This window comes from Poecilia reticulata, chromosome 12 (genome assembly GCF_904066995.2).
Source record: "Poecilia reticulata chromosome 12, P_reticulata-male-v2, whole genome shotgun sequence".
Classification (NCBI taxonomy): Eukaryota; Metazoa; Chordata; class Actinopteri; order Cyprinodontiformes; family Poeciliidae; genus Poecilia; species Poecilia reticulata.
In genome coordinates this window covers 18,922,652-18,929,302 of record NC_088841.1, presented here as the reverse complement: position 1 = coordinate 18,929,302, position 6,651 = coordinate 18,922,652, and positions in this window count along the sequence as shown.

Below are 6,651 nucleotides of genomic sequence, written 5' to 3'. Positions count from 1 at the left end.
ACAAAAATAAGGAAACATTACATGATACAATGTCATCAAAACGTTTGTTTATTTTCTGCAACTAAGCTCTTAAACTCGCGCATTACGCAGATTTATGTCCTTTATTTCTGTTCATTTTGATGATTTTGACTTTCAGCTAATACAAATATTAAAATTAAACCAAGATATCAAGATGAAAATTATAATCCTACACAACTTTGGTTCATTATCAGGTCAAATTTCCTCATGGATGAAGGTTCCGCATTCACCATTTTGAATATTGAAATGTATGAGAATGTCCAGTTACCAACCACTTAAAAAGAAGCCAACTTTGATTTTTCAGAAATTAATGTGTCTTGTTGTGAAATGTTCATATCAACACCAGAACGGACTACCTGATGAAGATGCTTGTTGAAGTTGGTAAGAGAGTGTGTTTACATAAAGTGAAACAACAGGTTTAAAAGCCACTCAGTGAGGGGGACGCAACATAAACATCCAGATTATAAGTTTGAAAAGTACACAGGGACAGAGGCCTTCATTTCTGAGACAGGCCCGTGGTCTGACCAAACTAAATTGAAGTGTTGGCTCATAATGACCATCATTTGATTTAAAAGAAAAAGACAGTAGCAAATCTGAGACTCTCATTCCAGCTGTGAAGTATAGTGGCAGCCTTATGTTGTGAGGGAGTTTTGTGCAGGAGCAACTAGTGCACTTAACAAAATAGATGACATTAAATGGAAAGCACTTCATCTGCAAATATTAAAATAACATCTCAAGACTTAAAACAGGGTTTCTGTCTAAGAAAATCTGCGAAGTTGAGAAACAATAATAACCACTGGTAGAATACTTATGCGAGAAAACATGCAAAGTGAAGAGAAACTAGTAATTATACACTTAATCAATAGTTGATGTCACTGGTATTTGGGTGTTGAAAGACTTGGAAAAACTTGCACGGAAGAAAGAAAACCTAACCAAGTATACGCTGGGTGAAAACCATAATATATAGCAACTCATAAAACTCACAATTCTTGACTGAAACTACATACCGCACCGAATAAGTCTACCATACGACATAATTTTTACTTATTTATCAAATTTCTATCACTGTATGTGTTTTGGACTTATAAGACACACTGTAAGTCCAAAACTGTAATATAAAAACAACCTCTGGTATGTTTTTATATTACTATATTTACTGCACCTTTAGATGCTTAGAAGACATACTGCTGACAGGAAAAAGTTGGTCTTACCCTCACTGCACCGAATGTATCCACAAGAACAAATTATATGAATGCATTCAGTATCAATAGGAGTCAGCTGATGAATATTTACAAAAAGGTTCCATATAACTACCAGAAGAGGGCAGTGATGTAATGTAAACCACTTCAGTTCAACATTTTTACTGTTGAGTGCCTTAGTCTGGGAAAATCCCAGAAATAGTGAACATTTAAATTCCATTACAAACTTCCTTGCTATTTTTCTGTTTGCTGGTTTAATAGTTTTCCCATATACATCATAATAATGTAAATATTAACGACATAAAACAATAGGCGACATAAAGAAAGAAAATGTAACAATAAATTCAGAAAAAATATTGAATTTATATCTACTATTATTATTTGAAACTCCTACAGTCACATTGATTAATCTCAGTCAAAAACAGCTGCAAGCTGACAAGTTGCAGTCTGGCGAATACAGTGACAGATTTACAAAATAGTAAACAAATGATGATTCTGCTTTGAGTCCTGTGCTTGATTTAACACGCCAGACAGTTTTTGCCTGAGCAGGACAGTTGGTGTTTCTGCAGAAGGATACACACCACACAACCTTACAGGTGTCTAACTCTGCAGGAGTTCGCTTTGGTGTTGACTATTTTTGTCGCTCTGTGGCTCCAACAGGATGATTGATTGGTTCTTCCTGGCCTACTTCAACTTTCTGTTTGTGTCAGTCAGCGGAAGAGCCTTCAGGTGTTCGCTCTGGGTAGAAATGGAAATTCCTAGCCAGACGGGTCCTAAAGTACGTGCACACTGCATACAGATTTCGAAGGTGGGTTTTGTTGATCTTGTGTGTGAATGAAATATTTACACTCACGGCAATCATGCCTGTAACAAAAAAATAAAAAAAATTAAAAATCACAGCCCCCTACAGACACTATCACCTTTTCTTTAAACCTTTTGATGGCAAAGTCAAACATTTTCGCTCAGTAAAGTTTCAGGGAGTAAAAATGATACGTGGACCTCGTCTTTTTCGGTGCCCAACATAACTTTAGACAACATTTTGAGGATAGTTTTATCAGACCATGAAACATAATTCTACAAGGTCTTATGTTTTTACGGGGTCTTGATTTTTTTCTGTGAAAACAAAAGAAAAAAGAATTATGTCTGTCAACCCTAATCTGGGACTGCTGAATGTCAAGTTAATCAGATTTACTAGAATTTAAAATATGTGTAGGTATATATTTTCCTAATAAAATTTATTTATTATCATTTCAATAATTCCATGTACATAAAGCTCAAGTTAGACTATTATTTATCTTAGTTTTACTTCACAAAAACTTGCAGTTGACCAGGGTGTGTAGACATTTTACAACTACGTTGTCATATATTTAGCACAAAACTTGATAAAACACAGATGAAATGATATGGGGAAATCTAACAAACTTCTGTTAATCTTTTGTTTTTATTTACATATTTGCAGTGAAGAACACCAAAGATAAAATTTACTGCTGTGATTCCACTTGTAGGCCAGGCTGTGCAAGCCTGAATGCAAATGCAGAGACATCTGAGAGCTGCATCTCACACTGTAGTGTTCAGTCCTTGGCTGAAAAACATGGATCTAGTGCGGTTATGGCTTGCTTTGATGTACTGTGCAAGGCACATTTTCCCTCCTAAAACAACACGCAGATTTGAATACGACGACTGAACCATCACTTTTGATGAAAACTGATCACCCAATGTCCACACAAAAATCTTAGCTGGAAAACATGGTAGTGTAAGAATGATGATGTGGGCTGCTGCTTATTTTGCTGCTACACCTGGGCAACCTTAGTGAATGACTCAACCATGTCTGCATACCCAAAGCGACAGCATTCGCTTGACATGTTTCAGGGGTAGTTTGGGATTTTTGTTAAAAGCTTACATAGTTACTATCTTATCTTAAACATTGTTAATTGCTCATTCACTTAAACCACTATACTTATTTAACCTTTTATGCTGCTCTGCTTTTGTATGAGACATTGACTGAGCTAGAAACAGAGCAGGTTTCTCACAGGAATATAAAAAATGGCTCTACTTCCTCCATAGTAGAGCATATAGTCACCTATTAAATGTGATGATACTTTAGTTATTTATAAATTGCACACACAGGATGTTTGTGAAGCTTAATTTATCTTAAGACAGTAAAGGTTTCCTTTGATCTTAGCTTCTTTTGGGCTAGCAGTTAGCATCAGCTCCAGCTTCCTTCAACAGTGCCACCTCCTGGCCATAAATGTCTATCTCTTTTGTTTGATTTTAAACTTTGAATGTTTTCCAATTTAAGACAATGCTTCTTAAGGTTTAAATCCTACAGAAACAAACTTAACATCTGCTGAAGGAGGTTTTGCAGGCTATCTAATCCTTAGGTGTACTTATTTTTTCTAAATGTTCACTAAGTCTTTGGCAAAGAAATACTGACATGGTTTAATATGTCATGCACTGACTATTTTTAGAGTAGAAGATTTTTTTTTTAATTATTATGTATTGATAAGTAAATCCATGCAACACAATGTTGGAGTTCATTTTTCATCCTTGCAGGATTTTTTTTTTTGGCAAACAAGACAAACTGCATCTTAAACTCTTCCAATTGTAACTGTTATGAAATATAGTATCACCTGCTAACTTAAATCTGTTCACTACTCTCTTTTCTATTTGTTAAATCCCTCCAGTTGCCCATCCTGGGCAAGATAAGCTGTTTATGATAAGCTTTATTGCCTTCATTGCTTGCCAAAGGGTTACTGCCTCCTGCAATCTTTTCTTTCAGTAACCATTGTTGGGTTTCATGGCGCCGTGCCTCGCTCATCTCTTCAGCTTTTCCTGCAGACAGATGGCTAGTAATCTGGCCAAGAAGGTCACCGCCTCTTCATACCCAACTCTGCATTGCAACGCACGTACAAGACGTTATCAGCATAACACTTTTGTCTGCGCACCGCGCCGCTTAACCTTGTAATTCCTGCCAATAGGTCATGGCAGATAATTAAACTGAGAATCTCAAGGAAATTCAATACTCTCTACTACAAACAGGGGAGACTTATACTTGAGGGAGGCATCCTGTATTCATAAACTGGATTTGAAGCTTTTACGTGGTGATAAGTAACTCCAGGTTCAGGTGAAAACATCTTTGTTGTTGGATTCCCCCCCTCTCCCCGTTTTAGGCAATTTAATGCTGGACGAGCACCAGCGCCTCTGACAAATAAAGACTGCATTCTGTTTAGCTGGACTAATTTCAGGATGGTAGTGTTGTGTATGGTGGCTCACTGAAATTGGTCCCCTTTGACTTTGCTCCTATTTTATCTAAGTTAAATTAAAATGGTCAGAGGCGTTCGAACTGCTCATTATCTGATTAAAAATGCTAGTTTGTCCAGAAGGATAAGCCTCGATCCATGCCTTTTTTAAAAAAGCAAAAAACCCTTCTTTGCACTTGCTTCATTAAAGTGAGCGATCTCCCGTCTATCCCTGGAACTCCATCCCTACAGCCGCAGTGGAGGTGAAACCTCTACTCAAACTCCGGGGTAAGTCCCAGCATATTCCTCGGCTCGTGTGTGGGCAGAAGTTGAATCCAGTATGACCTCTAGTGGAATGTGACAGCGGAGAACTGCCGGAGCTCGACAAGTCTGCAGATTCTTCCCTCAATGGTACACCAAGCATGAATCAAGAAGAAGCCAAGCTAAGCTTTCTGACAGCATCTCATCACCACGGCGGAGTGTGACACTCACATATACACAGTACGTAGGTCAGTTTTTTCTTTTCTCCCCACACTCTAATCAGATTTTTTTTTTCTTCAGTGTCACTGAAAGTTTGGGAGTTGGATCTGTTTGCCAGGAGAGAGACACTGGTTTTGTGAATCCATTATGTGACGTTTCAATGAAACACATCTTGACAAAAGTGCATCTCATTCATATTCAGTAAACGTCCTTTTGCATTTGACAAATCTTACGTTTTGCTGCATACAGTATAAAACTGGTCCTGTGGGAGTAAAAACCAAGTCAAAAAGATTGTGTTTTTTTTGCTTTTAGAAAACCCTTTTTGACAGTATTCATGATCTTTGGGAAACTTTGGGATAGTTTTCTTCTTTGCCTGTTCCTTATTCCGTTTTGCTATATTGTCACCTCGTAATTCCTTTTTGCATCGATAAATAAACCATTTGATACCAATATACATGTCCATTGTACATCACACTTATTTGGTACCTACCCGTTTCACTCCTAACCAAGTACTTACACCACATTGTGTTTAAGTATTGACATAAAACACAAATTTCACTTTTTAACTCAAATGTAAGTTACCTGAAAACCACATATTTACTCTGTTCAACTATATTTTCTGGGCATGTTGACTCAAATAAAGTATGAAACATCATGTCCTCTGCCCAAACAGTAATAATTTAAAATCGCCTACCTTTGAGATTTTGTGATTAAATCAAATAGCTACATTTTCTAACAGTAGACTATGTGTATGATATAGAAAATTGGAAGCGTTAAAGTATTGGCTGTGAAAGTAAGAAACATCCACTTGGTGGCTATGAATTGATGCATGGTCAGTACAACATGTGCAGTGAAAGGCAGCAACATTTAAAATGATAACAACCACAGGTGTCTAAAGTGGCAACAGGTTGAAATGTCCAACATCGGCAATGAAGATTTTTCATCCAAGAAGGACTAATTATGTCTTGTTTCCCATCATTACGCACGATCAACGATCCAATTCAGAAAGTCGCTCATTCCATCAGTTATGTCTTTGAATTTGTTACCTTAATAAAAAGGCTCAAATCTGACTTCTAATATAATTTAACTGCAAATTATTTTTGAAGATTTTATACGACACTTAGACTGTGGTTCTGATTCTTGTGCTGCCCCAGATAGAATGATGCCCTAGGCGGTGAGTCATATTGTCCATGGAAAATGCACCGTTGAAATAGCTACTCTGACATCCCATCCAATTCAGTTGCTGTCCTCAAATTGCATTGTTCAGTGTTATTATATTTTTGTTTTATTTGCACTCCCTGTGGCACAGGGTGAATTTTATTCCAGTGTAATTTATATGGACGTGAAATTGCAATAAATCCTCCCTGAATATTTAGGTAGAACAGGCAAAACCTCTCTGGGGACGCTGTTAACTCCATTCCCTAAAGACTTGGGGCTACCCTAGAGGGAAAATGTGAATTTGAATTATATGTAAGCTCTTTGAATGCTATATTTCAAGTTTTTCCACTTTCTATAAATTTCCAACACACTCAAGAAATCCAATTTTTTCTTTCCCATTGTGGTAGAACTGATAAGTAAAATGAAATATATTTTAAGAGGGGTTTGAGACATAGCAATGCCTGAAGACCTGAAGTTTAAAAAGCCATTGTTTGAGCTGTTCAATAATTGTCTCCAGAGTGCAGAGATAAAACATTACATCTATAAACTAGAAGAAG